The sequence below is a fragment of the Gossypium hirsutum genome, chromosome D11 (genome assembly GCF_007990345.1).
Source record: "Gossypium hirsutum isolate 1008001.06 chromosome D11, Gossypium_hirsutum_v2.1, whole genome shotgun sequence".
Lineage (NCBI taxonomy): Eukaryota > Viridiplantae > Streptophyta > Magnoliopsida > Malvales > Malvaceae > Gossypium > Gossypium hirsutum.
Genome location: NC_053447.1, coordinates 69,592,316 through 69,611,955, shown reverse-complemented (window position 1 = coordinate 69,611,955; position 19,640 = coordinate 69,592,316).

The window sequence follows — 19,640 nt, the reverse complement described above, 5'->3', positions numbered from 1 at the left end:
GGCACTGAAGCCTTGAGAAGCTTCGTCAAAAACGACATTGGGGCCTTCAAAATGTTATTATTGCTATAAGGTTTCTTCGCTAGTAGTCATTAATAAAATTGCCTTACTGCCATTTGTGGAATCAATTTTGAACTTTGCTATGTTATTGCTTTTGTTTTTATCCATAATAAAATTGGTATGGAACTTTGTTATGCTTATTACTTTTGCGCGTATGTGTGTTGGCATTTTGGTTTTCGTTGAATTTATGCATTGCATTGAATTTAAAAAGCATACATATTTGTGCTTGAGCAAGTATTTTTAATCTAAACAAGCAATAGTGTTTGTATAATTTATTTAGACCTAAAGAGGCAAATTTGTTATGAATATTGTTCAACCCTTATGCTTGGTCTTTTACTCTAGCCATTTTCATCAAAGGAGCAAAGCCTCTTTCCTTGGTCTTTTGTTGATTTTACTAAAGGGTACAAGATTTATTTCTTTAGTCTTCAAGGTTGTAAGGGGATGAAACCTCGCACCTTATCCAATTCCTCAAGAGGGATGAGACTTCACACATTAGCCTTTAGTCGATTCTACCAATAGGGACAAGACTTCTCACCTTGGCCTTTAAGGGTATAAGGAGATGAAACCTCTCATCTTAGTTCCTCAAGGGAGCAAGACCTCACACTTTAACCTTCAATTAATTCAACTAAAGGGGACGAGATCTATTGCCTTGATCTTCAATGGCATAAGGAGGACCAGACCATGCACCTTAGTCAATTCCACAAAGGAGAATAGACATTTTACCTTAGCCTTGAAAGGCGTAAGGGGGATGAAACCTCACACATTGACCTTTAGTTGATTCTACTAAGAGGGATAAGACCTCTCGCCTAGGCAATCAATTGCGTAAGTGGGATAAGACCTCACTCCTTGGCCATTGGTTGTTCTTCGTATAGTCATATTTTCTAAACTACATAACATATACCTAGTAACTATACCCGCGAAGGATTCTTTGGTGTGCCAACAAAGTACTTATTGGGTAACCCATTTAGGGTGCAGATGAGTGGATCCTTTGGGTGCAGTTAAATGTCCCTTATTGTATTGGTAAACAACCCCCTAATGTATGGGCGAAGGGATCCCTTGAGTGGAGTGAATGGCCCCATTGTTTATGAGCGAGGTGCCCTTTTGGGTGTTGGCAAAGTATTCATTGAGTAGCATTTTGATAGTGTAAGGAGAGGGAAACGAATGGAAAGTCGACAGCAACAAAGGAGAAATGGTAGAGCAAAAAGAAAAGAGAAGGAAACTATGCCAAATGACCGAAATTGGAAGAAAGAGAGGTGAAAGTCAGAATTATCAGTCCACCAAATCGGGATAACTCCACAATCTCATATATTCCTCCTAAAATTACTCCAACACTCCCTCACCACACCACTACTACTCAGAAACCCAGTCAAAACAACCTCTTGCTGAAACTCTTATGACATTAGCACACCACTTAACCACTAGACCAACAAGCCTATTTTGACATATTTCACTAATATTTATTTAGAAGCCTGCTGGTTAGAGATAGAGTTTTTATTCAATTAAAATTAAAATTTTTACCCAAGTCAAGGCTTAAGCCCAAGACTTCTTAGACACTCCCAGAACACATAACCACTAAAGCAGACATATATTTGTGTCACAAACATACAAAAATAGATATATAAGGGATTTTTGGGGCGTTACAGTTAGCAAGGACTTATTGGTGGCCACTTATTAACCCTTTCCTAGGCAGTGCATGGAGTATTTTCTCTTAACATATTTAAAAGAAACATACTTGTTGCCCCCTCAAAGTTGAAAGCTCCAAGAAACCTAAATATTGTATAAGCTTCAAATGATTCCATATGCTAAAAGCTTTAAAAAACACAATAATGGAGAAAGATATAAAAGCTTGAGGTGATTAAGCCATGGATTCACTTAGAGAAGAGAATTACCTTTTACTCAGTTCTCACAAACGACACAAATTGTTACAACACAAAAATTAAGGGTGATTTGTTATAGAGGTCTCGCCATAAGAAATGAAAATATCCACTAGGCTTATAAGATTTATGGGGTCTCATGAGCTTAAGGATCTTATTGGGAGAGATTTGGCAGAGCTTCAGTAGGCCTTTTGGAGTCCCCTTTCTTCTTGTGACGTAGAGGGATTTTATTGAGGAGGAGAAGGAACTTTGGCATGGTCGCGTAAGTACTACTAGAATGATGCCCTACTATATATAAAATGGTTGTAGAGTCTTGGATGCTTTTATTAGGATGTAATGGGGTGACTTGATAGTAGTGTGTGGGAATGGGTATAAAAATATTAATATTAATTTATATTGTTTATTATTATAAGTTTATTTAGTTATTTTATAAACCCATGATACCAAATTCAACCAAATTGTTATATTGGGAATTCATGTTTCATTGTTTATATTTTTGTGTTTATATTTTTGGAGTTAATTAAACTATACATCTCCGAACTATGGATCAAATTTTAAATTCGTCCATAAACTTCAAAATTTTCAATTAAACCCTCAACCTAAAGTATTTGTACAATCAAGTCTTTTATCCAAATTAGAAATAAACTTTAGCTTTAAATGTTATCTTGGATATAGTGTTTTAAAATATATACTAATCTATGTGTGCCTAAAAAATGGCACTAGATCAATGACGAGCTGATATTTAACGCTAAAGTGAACGATTAGATCAACAAAAAATGGAACAATTAGAACTATTTAAAATGTTTTAAAGTTAATAATAAATTTAAAATTTGACTTATAAATTGAGGACATTTAGTGTAATTAATCTTATAACTTTGCATTCTAAATAAATGATAGAAGATAACTATAATTTTGTATTTTAATTAAATTATTTTTGGGTGTAATGTTAAGATAGATTGTACTCCTAAGAGTAGGAGTCGAGTTCGAATTTTGGAGACAATACTGTTGAGAGGGACAGTTACGAACCTCGAAAGGATTAATCTCTATAGACTGTAAAACAGACATGAAGAATACCTTGATTCCACCAAAAAATAGAGAAAAAAATCAATTTTGTGTGGCTTGTTGGAGTGACAAAAATAACCCCACAATAAATCAAATTTTATTTTTTTTTATCTCAAGCCAATGAGGCCTTGGTCGTATTAGTAAGGATCGAGGTCTTGATATCTTAAGTACTAAAGTTTATGTTTCTCCATATGTATTTACATATATACTGGTTTTCAATCCAGAGTTTATTCTGGTTTCAAATCCCACCATGTGTGGGCCTAGGGATGACAATTCATATTTCGAATTTGGATAATATTCGAATTCAAATTTTAAAATTATTATCTCTTGCATATTCAGTGCGAACGGAGATAAATACCTTGAATATTCATCATTCGAATTTGCATTGCTTATTTAGATAATGGATCCGAATTCAGGTATCCTAATCCACCTTATAATTTTGATTTTATATATAAATAAGAAATTAGCATGTTCAAGTTCAATATTTTTTAATTTGGATATCCAAAAAATATTGAAAATTAAATAATAATATTTAATTTAAATTCGGATTTGAATAGTAACATTCCGATATTTTGCAGACAATAAACGAATTTGAATATTCAAATAGATTGCGGATTCGAATTTAGATAATTCAAAAAATGTAGATATTTAACTAGAGCTGTCCATGGGAAAATTTTTTTGGCCCGACTCTTAGGCCCGGGCCCGGCCCGCCCCGAAATATGGGCCTGAAATTTTGCCCAGGCCCGGCCCGGGAAAAAAAGAGTAAGCCCGAGCCCGGCCCGGCCCGATTTTTAATAAACACAAAAAAATATTTTAAAAATAAAAAAATAAAAAAAATTTAAAAGTATTTTAAATTTAAAAAATAAAAATAAAAAATATATATTTATTATATTCGGGCCGAGCCGGGCCCGGGCCAAAAAAGTTGAGCCCGAGCCCGGCCCATTTTTTAAACGGGCCTCGTTTTTTTGCCCAAGCCCATATTTCGGGCCTATATTTTTACCCGAACCCTCCCATATTGCCCGCCCGGCCCATGGACAGGTCTATATTTAACCCACTACCATTCTTATATGAGCTTTATTTAAATATATTGTGATTATCAATCTGTATAATAATTTGAATTCTAATTATAATTATACAAATGTAATAACTGTATTTATATTTTTTTTTGCGATAAAAAAAACCCATAACTGGGGAAAGGCTAAACCTAGTTTAATACCCCACCGGGAGGTTGATCAAACAGTTTAACATTATTATCATTGCTACAAGCCATTTTTGCTAAGTAGTCTGCAACATTGTTATCTTTTCTCGAAATATGTTGGATTTGTTATTAGCTCTACCTTTATCAACAGCTGATGAATTCGTCTAATTAAAACAGAATTTAAATCCCTTAAATGGTTATCTTATATCATCTTATCAAAGCAAAATTTATAATTTCATTTGTGCCATTAATTCTACTTGAAAAACTTTCATCCCAAATCCAATCACAATCAAATCAATTGTGGAAAATTAATGAAATGTTTAGCCATAAATAGAATATACCCAAACTTTCAAATTAGAATGCATTTGACAATACGCAACCTTTTAATAAACGGAAATGTGATGTTTTATGTTACTAATACAAAAGTTTACATGTGTCATAAAATACATAATAATTTAATCCGGGATTCGATTCAACGTATTCATAGTTTAAGTAATTTGGGGCACTTCATTTAGAGGTGACTCTCTCACTTTATCTTCTAAATGAAAAGACTATCCCCTCTATCTTGACATCAGTCGATACTTTGTATCAACAGCATACAATTATTTGGACATTAATTTCAGTCCAGATGTTAAAAATCTTGAAGATAAAAGAGAATTTTCCATTTATTTCTGAATAAACAAAGAAGAAAGAAAAATAATTGTAAATAGGTGTAAAGTAAAATGACATGTCAACGTCGAGAAAAACATGTGTATTTGACGTTTGCAAATTTGTTAATAATAATTAAATTGATTTTTACGTGATAAATACGAGGTTTTAATTCAGTGAGCTAAGAAATATCAAAAGAATGTGGAAGAAAAAATTTAAAGGAAAATTTTATACATTTATATATATTTAAGTCATTCTCAAATATGAGAGATTTTTTTATTAAAATTTTGATAGAAAATGAAGTTAATGTGAAAATTAATATTGATATTGTTTTAAGTTTCGTGTTCGAGTTTTTTGATGACGAAAATAGTGCAGTGGGAGCTTCACTCTTCAATCAAGGTAACGAATATACAAAGGCGAAGTCAGAAAATATTTATATAGAGGCCAAAATTAAATGGGAGGCTAAAATGTAATTTTACTTTTATTAATTTAAAATCTTTTATTTTAAGAGAGGGTAAAGGCCCCTGCCAGCCTCTTATCTATGCCTCTATCAGTACATACGGGTGCTAATTTATTCGATGTACCGCTTCCTATATAGCAATAATTTTTTTTAAAAATAATATATGTATTTAAAAAATATTTATAAATGGGTAATTATTTAGTACACCGATGATGGAAATTTTTAACTCCATCAAATAAACGAAATTAAATAAAATTCAAATATAACATATTTATCAATTATAAAATATTCATTTCTTTTTTTTCCTTTATTATTTATTAAAATTTTCTATTTTAAAGTTTAAATCAAAAATTTTACATTATTTTAAGGTTAAAGTTAATTTTAAATTTTACAATTTTATTATTTATCTATATAAACAATAAAAATTTAGTAATTTTATAAAATTTTACTATTATTCATGCACAAATTAGTGCATAATGTTCCGACCAATGCAACTGGTATTAGTCAAAATTTTCGTCAATGTGGAAAAGATGGTTGGTTGTTTCGACTTACTATTGGAATGATACACATCTATCGATATGGTTGAAATCAATGTAAAATCAACTACATTGAATTCGACTCGATTTAACTCTAAATTTAATCAAAATTTTGAAAAAAAAATAAAGTTTACTACATGTTAGTGATTCTTAATTTTGTATAGATTTGACTAAAGCTAAGGACCTCTATATGTTTGGTTCAAAACTTCCTTTTTTTTTGTTTATTTGCAACATAAAACTAAAGTTTGTAAGTTCTCTTTTTACTTCTTCTTGTTGTTAGTTTCCTGGGAGAAATAACGGAGGAAAATGAAGATAGTTTTTGGTCCAAAACACCCATGTTCTATTTTCTTATTGAGATAACCTTATAAATATTTTTTTTTCTTTAATTGATTTTATCTTAACATTTTTATGAGAAAACATGCAAAGGAGAAAATAAAAAAATCAAAATTTTCTAAAAAAACCTTAAAATCTTCAATCGAGTACCCTCAAAATCATCCTTTCATGATTAACAATAATATAATTACTATAAAAAATGACAAGAAATATTTATATCCACACAAAAATTGTTTGGGGAATCATTATTTTTAGTAAAAGTTGAACACCCAGAAAAAAATATTTATTAATTAATTTTATACTTTATTTATAATTTGTATACAATTATATATCAATTTAAAATTAGATTTGTTGAAATTTGAGATTTTAAGTTTAAATTAAATTAGATTTTGAATAAAATCAAATTTTGTCATTTATAATTTTAAAGTTTCATTTTCATTGCCTTATAGCATTTTTTTTAATTTTCTTGTTTAAAAAATTTTAAAATAAATTTGTTTTATTTTATGATGTATGATTGAAAAGATTGAACTTAGTCATGATAATAGAACAAAATTATCTTTCAATCTTTTTCTAGTCAATACTAATAATAATAGGTTTATACTAATATAGACAACTAAAAGATAATTACAAATTACTCAATATTAATAGTGTTATAATAAACGTTGATGATGGCGGTAGGACGATTACAAAGCAATAAGAAAAGAAAAATAAGAACAAACAGTTTTTACGTGGAAACCCTTTCGGGAAAAAATCACGGGCAAAGGAGGAGAAATTCACTAATGTAGAAAAACGAATTATACAAGAGGAGTTTCGATTACATCTATTTAAGGGTTGAAAACCCCTTTTCTAATCAAAGTCAAATAGAAGAAGTATAGTTCTGTATGAACTCAATTTGTGCTGTATGGTCCCTATCCTTTCACCCCCACAAATCCCCTTCTTTTGTCACTGTATTTATTTCTTCAACAAATGTCGAGATTTAAGTCATACAATTTCTAATAAATAGATTGTGCATTTGTATTATATTTAAAAAATAATAAAATTATGTTTTAGTTATGTTGAATATTCTTCATATTAGTATTTCGGAAAATCCAAATTTGGTTATTTTAACTAGAGGCATTAAGTTAAAATTAAAATACAACAAAAGCCTAGAGTTGAGTCCATTCAATCATTTTGGAGACGATATTATTGAGAGGGGCAACCACAAATTCTAATCATAAATCGTAAAACGAACATAAAAAATATCAAAAAAGATAATAATAAATATAAACATATTTTTTAACAAATATTTTTATATTTATAAAATTAAAAATATTAATTTTACTATTAAACTTTAATTCGTGCGACCCAAATCCTTAAAAACATTTAATTTCATCATTAAATTATTTTAGATTCAAGTAATTTTTTTTTCAATTACTTGGATTAATGTGAAGTTATTGTTTCGTAGAAATAATTTTTTTATCAAACAAAAAGTAAAAGAAAATTCACTAAAATTACAAAAAAAAATACATTTTCATTTCTTATATAAGTGGTAGGGATTGAACTTATAATCGACGTTAACTGAAAACTTAAATACAAATCTGTTATCATTTTGACAATCAGTTGATTTTTTCTATTTTTTTTAGAATTTACGAATACAAACATAATACAATTTTTAGAATTTTATACATTTATATATATATTTAAGTCATTCTCAAATATGAGAGATTTTTTTTATTAAAATTTTGATAGAAAATGAAGTTAATGTGAAAATTAATATTGATATTGTTTTAAGTTTCGTGTTCGAGTTTTTTGATGACTAAAATAGTGCAGTGGGAGCTTCACTCTTCAATCAAGGTAATGAATATACAGAGGCGAAGTCAGAAAATATTTATATAGAGGCCAAAATTAAATGGGAGGCTAAAATGTAATTTTACTTTTATTAATTTAAAATCTTTCATTTTAAGAGAGGGTAAAGGCCCCTACCAGCCTCTTATCTATGCCTCTATCAGTACATACGGGTACTAATTTATTCGATGTACCGCTTCCTATCTAGCAATATATTTTTTAAAAAAAATAATATATGTATTTAGAAAATATTTATAAATGGGTAATTATTTAGTACACCGATGATGGAAATTTTTAACTCCATCAAATAAATGAGATTAAATAAAATTCAAATATAACATATTTATCAATTATAAAATATTCATTTCTTTTTTTCCTTTATTATTTATTAAAATTTTCTATTTTAAAGTTTAAATCAAAAATTTTACATTATTTTAAGGTTAAAGTTAATTTTAAATTTTACAATTTTATTATTTATCTATATAAACAATAAAAATTTAGTAATTTTATAAAATTTTACTATTATTCATGCACAAATTAGTGCATAACGTTCCGACCAATGCAACTGGTATTAGTCAAAATTTTCGTCAATGTGGAAAAGATGGTTGGTTGTTTCGACTTACTATTGGAATGATACACATCTATCGATATGGTTGAAATCAATGTAAAATCAACTACATTGAATTCGACTCGATTAAACTCTAAATTTAATCAAAATTTTGAAAAAAAAATAAAGTTTACTACATGTTAGTGATTCTTAATTTTGTATAGAATTGACTAAAGTTAAGGACCTCTATATGTTTGGTTCAAAACTTCCTCTCTCTTTTTTGTTTATTTGCAACATAAAACTAAAGTTCGTAAGTTCTCTTTTTCCTTCTTCTTGTTGTTAGTTTCCTGGAAGAAATAACGGAGGAAAATGAAGATAGTTTTTGGTCCAAAACACCCATGTTCTATTTTCTTATTGAGATAACCTTATAAATATTTTTTTTTTCTTTAATTGATTTTATCTTAACATTTTTATGAGAAAACATGCAAAGGAGAAAATAAAAAAATCAAAATTTTCTAAAAAAACCTTAAAATCTTCTATCGAGTACCCTCAAAATCATCCTTTCATGATTAACAATAATATAATTACTATAAAAAATGACAAGAAATATTTATATCCACACAAAAATTGTTTGGGGAATCATTATTTTTAGTAAAAGTTGAACACCCAGAAAAAAATATTTATTAATTAATTTTATACTTTATTTATAATTTTGTATACAATTATATATCAATTTAAAATTAGATTTGTTGAAATTTGAGATTTTAAGTTTAAATTAAATTAGATTTTGAATAAAATCAAATTTTGTCATTTATAATTTTAAAGTTTCATTTTCATTGCCTTATAGCATTTTTTTTAATTTTCTTGTTTAAAAAATTTTAAAATAAATTTGTTTTATTTTATGATGTATGATTGAAAAGATTGAACTTAGTCATGATAATAGAACAAAATTATCTTTCAATCTTTTCTAGCCAATACTAATAATAATAGGTTTATACTAATATAGACAACTAAAAGATAATTACAAATTACTCAATATTAATAGTGTTATAATAAACGTTGATGATGGCGGTAGGGCGATTACAAAGCAATAAGAAAAGAAAAATAAGAACAAACAGTTTTTACGTGGAAACCCTTTCGGGAAAAAATCACGGGCAGAGGAGGAGAAATTCACTAATGTAGAAAAACGAATTATATAAGAGGAGTTTCGATTACATCTATTTAAGGGTTGAAAAACCCTTTTCTAATCAATGTCAAATAGAAGAAGTATAGTTCTGTATGAACTCAATTTGTGCTGTATGGTCATTATCCTTTCACCCCACAAATCCCCTTCTTTTGTCACTGTATTTATTTTTTTAACAAATGTCGGGATTTAAGTCATATAATTTCTAATAAATAGATTGTTCATTTGTATTATATTTAAAAAATAATAAAATTATGTTTCAGTTATGTTGAATATTATGCATAGTGAAATTACAATAACCGATGGCTTCAGCCTTTACCGATAATGCGGATTTTTTTTTTAAGTATGAGTTGGTAAATAGAAATATAATAAAATATTTTGCTTTAGCCACCAACTCCTTAAAGCTTAAACTTAAAAAACAATTGAAGTGATAAGTTTGGCTATAGTTTTCTTTCTCATTAATAAGGTTTTGGTATGAAATAACTCCCTCCTAATTTTTTCAAAATTAATAAATAGACCAGCCAACAGATCTAATATATATAATCTCATAATTATATGTTTATATAAAATTTAATTTAAATAAATTTATTATATTTTAGAAGTGTTTTTGGGTCGAGCCGAATCTAAGTCTAATTCGATTTTTTTTCAAGCTCAAGGTCCGATCCAATCCACCCAAATTGAGTTGACGGTTCCTATTTTATCATCCTAACTCAAATTGAATTTTTTTAACCGAGTCGAGTGAAATGAAATTCTAGTCAAGCCTAATCGAGTGAAATTGTTTGAGTTAAATTAAAAAATTAAACATGTCAAATTAAAATCTTGTTACAATATAACTAATTTCATGTTGAAGCATATAAATTTGAAAACTTTTTCAAAGCAAAATAAAAAAAATATTTTAGTATGATAAACTTGAGTCATTAATTAACTTATTTAGATCCCGAAATTATTATTCTATAATTTTTTTAATTTTTTAACTTTTTTATATGTTATTTAGACTTTTTTGAAAATGTTATAATTTTTGGAATTTTATAAATATTTTAATTTTAAAATTATTTTGAATTTTTTTAATAATTTTTGTTGAGAGAAACCAATCTGCTCATTTTCAAACTTGACAGGGACTAAAAGGGCATTTATATCAATCTATTATTTGAATTATTCGAGTTGTAAAATTCAACTCGATTCAAACTCGAAACTCGATTTACTTATTTGAGTTTACTCAAATAATTCAAATAACTCAATTCAATTAACTCGAGATTTAAATTTTTTTCTATTTTTTTGAATTAAATCGAATTTTGCTCACCCATAAGTTAAAATATGGATTTAGTCAATTATCTTTTTCTCCAAGATTTTATTCCTTATACTTTTCGTATTTCAAAATTTTAATTTAAAAAAAAACAAAATTAGAACATATTTTAACCTCTTAAATATTATTATGTTGTTTTATAAATTTATTATTTTTATATTTTATTAGTTGTAAAACTACGACAACATAAAAAAGGTGAAGAAAAAAAAAAGAATCATCTGCCCTTGCAAGGAGGCAATTATATAAAGGCACAAATGTTGAGACAGAACTGACTTCTTGGTGCAGATTTGTAAGGAAAGAGTTGTTATTGTATCTGTCTTTATATAAATGGTAATAATTGATAATGTTAAATAAATAGTAATAATTTTATGTTTTTTTTGTCATTATGTTTTTTCTCAGGTTATTTACCAATAAATGCTCATTTTTTATTTTTTTTACGAAAATAGTCTATTTCTAAAAATAATTACGGGTATGGATCAAAAAAGTTATTTTTTAAAATATTACAAAAATAGACCAAATTTTTAAAAATTTACGAGAATAAGCCTTTATAAAGACCCAAAGTGGCAATACCATTTTTTTTAAAATTTTTTGGTGCCACCAATAAATGTGGAAATAAAACTTATAAAACAGATCTTTATATAGACCCAAAGTCTCATTTCCCTTGAAAACGTGTCCACATCAACGCGTTTTTGGGTTTTCGGTCCATACTCGTAATTATTTTTAGAAACGGTTCATTTCCGTAAATAATTTCAGAAATGGGCCTTTATTGGTACATAACCCCTTTTTTTCATGAAAATTTATATTATATTTTAATTTATTCTCATGTGTTTGAAATTATAGCAAATAAGGTAAAATTTCAACTACTCCTGCCTTTAATAACTAGATAGTTATGCATGACATGTCATGTGTGCTTTATTCTAATGTACAGAAACCAATTTTTAACACTTTTACTAAATTCAAGTTTCGGCACTAAGAAACTGTCAAAGAAATAAAAATACCAAAGTGACCCTAGTTAACAAGTTCAGAGTAAACTTGTCTATGGGCTGAGTGGCTCGCTCGGCTAGATTTTAAATTAAATTATTTTTTAAATATCTTATTTCTAGTAAACAATAATATAGGTTTCTAAGCGTAGTGATTGAGCATTCGATCGAATTGAGTTGAATTGAGCGAAAAACTTTTGAGTTGACTAATTCTATTTTTTCATCCTAACTCGATTCAAAAAAATTTTGAATCGAATCGAGTTAAATTAAAAAATTAAACATATCAAATTAAAATCTTGTTACATTATAACTAATTTCATATTGAACACGTATATTTGAAAACTTTAAAAAATTATTTAGGCCCCAAAATTATTATTTTAGAAAATTTTCAATATTTTAATTTTCTTTATATATTCTTTAGAAAAATTTGGAATTTTTATAAATATTTTGAATTTTGAATTTATTTTGTAATTTTTGTTGAGAGAGGGACCAATTTGCTCATTTTTAAAATTGACAGGGACCAAAGGGGCATTTACACCAATCTGCTATTCGACTTATTTGAGTTATTCAAATTGAAAAATCCAACTTGATTCGAACTCAAAACTCGAATCACTTATTTAATTTAACTCGAATAACTCAAAATTCATTTTTTTTATCTTTTATAATCGAATCAAATTTTATTTATCTCTTTCTAAACGTACCAAATTTTAAAAATACCATATATCAACTCGACCTAACCAGATGTACGAAGAGCTGTATCGTGGCAAGGTTCAAAACCACATCATTCACTTGTCATAATGTATTCTCCAAAAACAAAGATACAAACACAAAAAGAAAAGCTCCCTTGGGATCCCGTGCCTCTTTTATGACCCCATGCCCTACCTATTGCAATCAAAGAATTTTCACTTTCAAGGTGAGACAAAAGGGAGGACTTCATTGACATATAAATTAATATATATATATATATATGTGGAAAAAATATGTGAAAATTACTAAAGGTTTACGTAATCGTAGAAACACAGTCAACCCCTTTCTATTTTTAGATTTGACACATTTTACTTGTGCACCCAATTACAAATTCTTCCACAGTCAAGACATCAATCAGACTTCATACCATGATTGCCCCACAACTTTACAAATATTTTAATCATTCATTTAATTTTTTCGTTTCTTTCCATCTTAAAATTTATGTTGTTTGTGACTGAGTCATGGCTTGGTTGGTATTGATATTGTTATTTATGCAAGAGGGCGTAGATTCGAACGCATTAAAACCTATTTATCCTCCTATTAAATGGTTGGAGAGAGATTTATGAATAATTTTAGACATTTATTAATTTGTCAAATCATCATAAAATTAATGTAAAAATTAGCACCTATTAGTTTGTTGTCGTAGTATAAGTGCGGATCGCCACATCAACAATTAAAATTTATTAAAATTGTAAAATGTATTAAAATTATTATTTATTTTAAAAGATTAATTGTTGACATGGAAATCCATTTGTTTGTCACATCAGCAAATTTAACAAACGTTAATTTTTCTATCTGTTTTTTTGTGATTTGACAAATAACGTTAAGTTTAAGAACTAAAAGAGATAAAAAAAATTAAATGGATGGCTAAAATAATTTTTTATTGTAAAGTTTGAAAGCCAAATAAGTCATTATGTCTTCTTTAAATAAGAGGAAGGGTTGTCAAGTGATCAAGCTTGAGATTGCAATCAGGTAGACACCAAGTAGAAATGGTGTAGAGCTAAGTTGAAGTTGAATAGTACTAAGCTCGAGCTCAACTTGAAATTGAAGTTTTGATACTCGACTCGAGTTCAATTGAACATTGATTTCGAAGCTCAAGCTTGGCTCAAGACTTAGTCAAGCTTCTCGAGCTCGATTAAGTTTATTTATTAATTTTGTACTTAAGCTCGAATTCAAATTCCATTAAACTCATTTTTATTCCAGCTCAAGCTCGTTCATATTTATGTTCTTTCTATATAATAAGGGTAAAAATGAAATTTCATAATATAAAGTATATTAAAATAAAAAAAACTCGATTAAGCTCACAAGCCATTCAAATCGAGATTACAGTGCTCGATTTTGGCTTGACCAATAGTCAAGCTTAGCTCGGCAATTACCTTATTGAATTCAAGTTTTTCTCGAATTGAACTCGAATAGGTTACAAACACCAGTGTCTTGTTTACACCATTGTTGCTAAATGGCTAGCAAGAGCATTGCCCCCTTTTCAATGATTAAATTTCAATATAATACCTTCAGTAATCATGCAACTATAAATTAATATACTGATAAAATTACGTTTTACCCAAGTTTTGACTTCATCCTAATTGTGGTTCAATCAAATTATGGAATATTTCACTAAAATTAAAATTTATACTTTTAATTTTGTGTACAACATCTACCCTTTTTCATGGAGATAATGAACTCCTTTGATACCATGGTCCCTCACCCTTGGCCTAAAAATGTACTAAGCACTGCTTTTTTTTAAATTCTACCTTACAACTAAAAGTATTTGTAACGCCCCAAAACCCGACCTAAGAGTTTAGACCAAATTTCGGAGGTCACATTGATCATCGAAGTGATCTGAAACAATTTTACAAAACGAGTTGTTAAAATCTTATTCGAACACAGTTATTAAAATCGAACTAAACCATTTAGCCCTTTTAGGATTCAAAATAGAGAATTCAAGTCACGTTAAAAGCGTTCGGAAATAAAGTTCTAAAGTTTATAGAATTCAAAACAAAACTTTTGTGAAAATCCCAAATTAGATTGTACCACAATCTTTATAGATGTTTACAGTTCAAAACAGTTCACAAATTTATAAATCTAAAAAGTCGTTTTATTAGTCCGGTTTAAAACATATCATCATGAGACCTCCGGCATGCCAAGTCCAACTACAGAAAACGAGGGTACCTACAAAGGGATAAATTAAGGGGTGAGCTACACGAGCTCAGTGTGAGTTCGAAAACAATAGATAAATGAACACCAAAATGTCACAATAAAAAAAATAAAACTTAATAACAATCCAATATACAAATAGTCTTCACAAACAAATCAAACGTATCAGTACTAAAACACCTCGATCTATAAATAGTTAGTCTCGTAATCAGACAGACAGATAGAATGCAGAATGAATGCAACAAGTAATAAAAACCCACCCAACCAGCCAAAAACCTCTCAATCCCCCAATCACACCCCAAAAAGAGCACATTAAACTCATCCAACCATGCATACCACATAGGACCTCGAAAGGCCCATCCAACCCTACACATTAAGTATATGGACTAAGCCACTCAAATGTTAATATGTAGAAGAGCTGACATATATGCCGTACTATGCATTACGGTAAATCGCTGTACAGACATGTTGCAATTGAAACTGCCAAAACAGATCAGACTCCCTTATCTTTGCAACCAAACCCAAAAAGATTAGTGCAAATGAAAAATGTACACACTCAAATGCCCAAAATCAGAATCAGATATAAACATAACATTAATTAGCACTCAACTGAATCGCTTAATTAGAGCTATAATTGCGAATAACGCACAAGTCCAGGCTAAAACAAGGTCTCGACCACCCTTACAAAGACCTATCCAAGGGTCGGAACACGCAGAATCATAATCATATCAAAAACAGACATAGTAAAAATTTGACGACATAAGGCCACACGGCCGTGTGGAAGTGCCCAGGCCGTGTGGGGGTCTACACGCCCATATGAAGGCCACACACGCCCATGTGAGCAGCCCGTGTAGCTCACTATCCAAAAGTGGTAAAAATAAAGAGAAAATGAGACACGGCCGTGTGGAGATCTCACACGCCCATGTGGGGACACATGCCTGTATGGCCAGGCCATGTGGCACTAAAAATAATTGAAAACCCTAAATTCCCAACTACACACGATTGTGTGACCGCCCGTGTAGCCACTTGTGTGGTTAAGAAACCACGCCGAAACATGCTGCAAAACATGTCTTTGCTCTCAAAACGCTACCAACCACAGTTACCCCAATAACACACCAAAAACCCATAGTATTTCAAGCACAACCGCAACAATTGACACTTCGAATGATAATTTTTTAGAGATACACCAAATATGTCGAATTTCACTGAATTAAATCAAAATTTCGACAATGAAAAGAAAGAGTTACCGAACCCACACCTGATTTTGTGAACCAAAGCCCCCGAACGGATCGGACATCACCACTTACTTGGTTGAAATCTCAATTCCACAAACAACTAATTTAATAACTCAATTGATTTAATTTGAAAGTCACAGAAAACATACCAAAAGACGACATTTACCCGGTTCAAACTCCTATTAGACAGAAATGTGAGGCAATGACATGTGAAATCGGAAAGAACAAACTACAGTGATTCCCAAAAATAAAACCTCCAAGAAAACGAAAGGGAGAATGAAGAGAAGATAAAAAAAAGTGCTAGAGAGGGAGAAAAGAACGTGTTTAAAATTTTTTTAATTCACTAACTAAAATAAGATAAATAAATAAATAAAAACAAAAAAACATAAATAACTAAAATAAAATTACTCCCATAAACACACACAAAGATTCAAACCCAAAACCTAGAGGCAAATTAACATACAACAAACCACCAGACCAGCAGACCCATTCTGACATGAAACACAGTAGCAACCCTAATTGTCCGATCTAGCCAGTGACCCTACCTACCAATCACAGAACTTCTAACCCTAAAATTCGGGGTGTTACAGTATTCATGGCACATTCGAGATTCATGTCCGACATCAACATATTTAAATTTGATTTGAAATATATCGCTTGAGTATTAATTCAATTGGTATTGATATTGTTGTCAGTGTAGGAAAAAGTGGAGTCGAATGCGCTGAATAGCATTATTCTCCTATTCAAAGGTTGGGGAGGGGCTATGGGTAGTTTTTAAGTATTATATAAAAAAATATATATGATAAAAATTTATAATGAGATTTATGTTTAAAAAAAATCGATCTGAAATACATGGGTAGAGCCAAAAAAAATTTTGAAGAGGGACCGGAATAAAGATGTATATTTTAATGATAACAAAAATGAAATTTCACCATTTTAATAGTCTATATCTTTATAATTTTTAAATGATTAAATCAATTTTTCTCATTCTTGGGGGACCAAAGTGTAATTTTACCATATATTATTTTAAAATTTTTAAAATTATAGGATTAAAAGTGAAATTTTCTATTTTAGGGGAGGCCGGGGCTCCTTCCAGCCCCCCTTGGCTTCGCCCCTGTTGAAATATGAATCTTATATTTTATCTAAATTTGTTCATATCTATACATTGTTAACTCGAGCATGTTTAGAGTCTACCATATTATTTTTTAATATATGTTATTTTTATTTAATATTTTTATTTTTTGTTATTTTTTTAACTTAACACGTATTTTAATACTTACGTTAAAGTATTATATATTCATTTTCAAAACTAAAATTAAAATATTACAAAATTGGAAAGCGGGTCAAGTTGGACCATGCTTAAATAGGTTAATGTACTTTTCACAAATTTGGAACATAGTCACTCTACTTTTCAGATTTCGAAATTCAAGTCCAACTGTTAATACTATTAAAACTATTTTGTTAAATTCATGTTCATTATAATGTCATTTTTTTAGTTACATTATTACAAAGCGAGTTTGTTTTAAATTTCAAAATGCCACACCAATAGACATTAATTTTGAAATCTAGAAAATAAAGGGACTAAATTTTTAAAAATAAAAGTATAGGGACTAAACTTTAAATTTGTAAAGGGCATATCAACCTATGACATATTTTAACATTTTTGTAAAATCCATATATTGGGCCTAATATTTTTGTTTATATATGTGTGTAAAAACTATTCCCTTTCACATTTCTCAATCACAAATATCTAAAAGAACATTTGCTCAACTTGCTAGCCTTTGCATTGTGATGTCCCTTCCTTTCAATTCATACAACTTGTGTCGAGGGGCTAATGCTGTATATGTCAATTTGGTATTTATTTTAGTTTTTTATTTGAATAAAAATATTATTTTCTTCTTTAATACTCAAAATATCGATATTAATTCTTAAATAATCATTGAATAAAAGTTTAACATGTTGGGATTAGGTTTATGGAGAAGTCGAGTTACTTGTTCGATTCAGTAGATTCGGTTTAAATTTAATTAGGGATGATAACAAAATAGATCAAACAGTTTTTTGTTATACGGAATGCTAGCGTGGCCTAGTATAATAATAAATGTAATCCTTAATGTTTACCCTTTTTTTGTTAATTTAGTTCTAATTTTTTTAAAAAATTTAATAAATTTAACCCTCAATATTTACACATGATTCTAAAAATTAAAAATGAAATATTTTTAAAATACATGAAAATTAAAATTAAAATATTTATAAAAAGGATCTTATATTTTTAAGGGTAAATTACAAGTTTAGTTACTTATGTATGATTTAAATTACGTTTTGATCGTCAAAATTTTAAAATAAAATACGGAATTACCATTAACGTTATTGATTTATTATGTTTTGGTCACTGAACCGTTATCTTCAGATGAGATTATAATCTGACGTAGCAAAAAATTACCATTAAATGCACACCTGGAAGCCAAAATGTGACTTTCTCAGCCCTTGGGCTCAACTCTTTTTGCCATTCTACACTTGATTTTGTGCACACATGGGCTTTTCAATATTTTGCCTATTTTTTCTCAAGCCTCCATAAGCCCATAAATCAATCCCTATGTTTTAGGCTTAATTATAATTATATCTAGACTGGACTCATTTAAGTAATAAATTTATATAATTAATTCAATTTTTAATTTTACATTAAATTAATTCACACTAAGGACTAGGTTGATTAATTATTTGTATCAAATTATAGAGTAAAATATATTTTAACCAAAGTTTTTAGAATTGAATTGGTGGTCGAATTGGTCAGGCCATTGGTCTGTACGGTTGGATTAAAAAAATCATTAAAAACATTTAAAAAATCGGTTCAATCAGCTTTTTAACTCGATTCAATCGATCTGTTCTAGTTCGCGGATCAACTAGTCTCATGTCTCTCTTCATATCAATACCCCAATCGATTTCCAATTTGACCGGCAAATAACCACGACTCTAAGTCCCTATACTTCATACGTTTAGAATTTAGTCCTTTTACTTTTATTTTCAAGAATTTAATTCATGTACTTTTCGAATTTAAAAACTTACTTTCAAATTATATATAACCACGTAACATTTTAACTGAGAAATTAATTATATTAACTATTTGAATTAATTAACAACATTATAAAAATATAGAGGTCAATTTATGTTGGAAATTACAGTACAATGATTAAATCTCAAATTTAAACATATTAGGAAGACTAAAACTAAAAATTAATCACTTTTATGAAACTAAAATAAGAAAAGAAGCATGGCGGGTGTGGGCCATGGTAGCATATTCGAGGGACTAAAATTGAAATTATATGGTTGTTTTAATATTTTTAAAAAAAATTGTTTTTTGGACAGGTGTCGAGAGATTGAATATTTGGACAGTATAATTATATATAGTTATATAGATTGAATTATAAAGATTAAATCCAATTTTAGATATGATAGAGGGATCAAAATTAAAATTTAACCATTTTATAAAAATGCAAAAGAA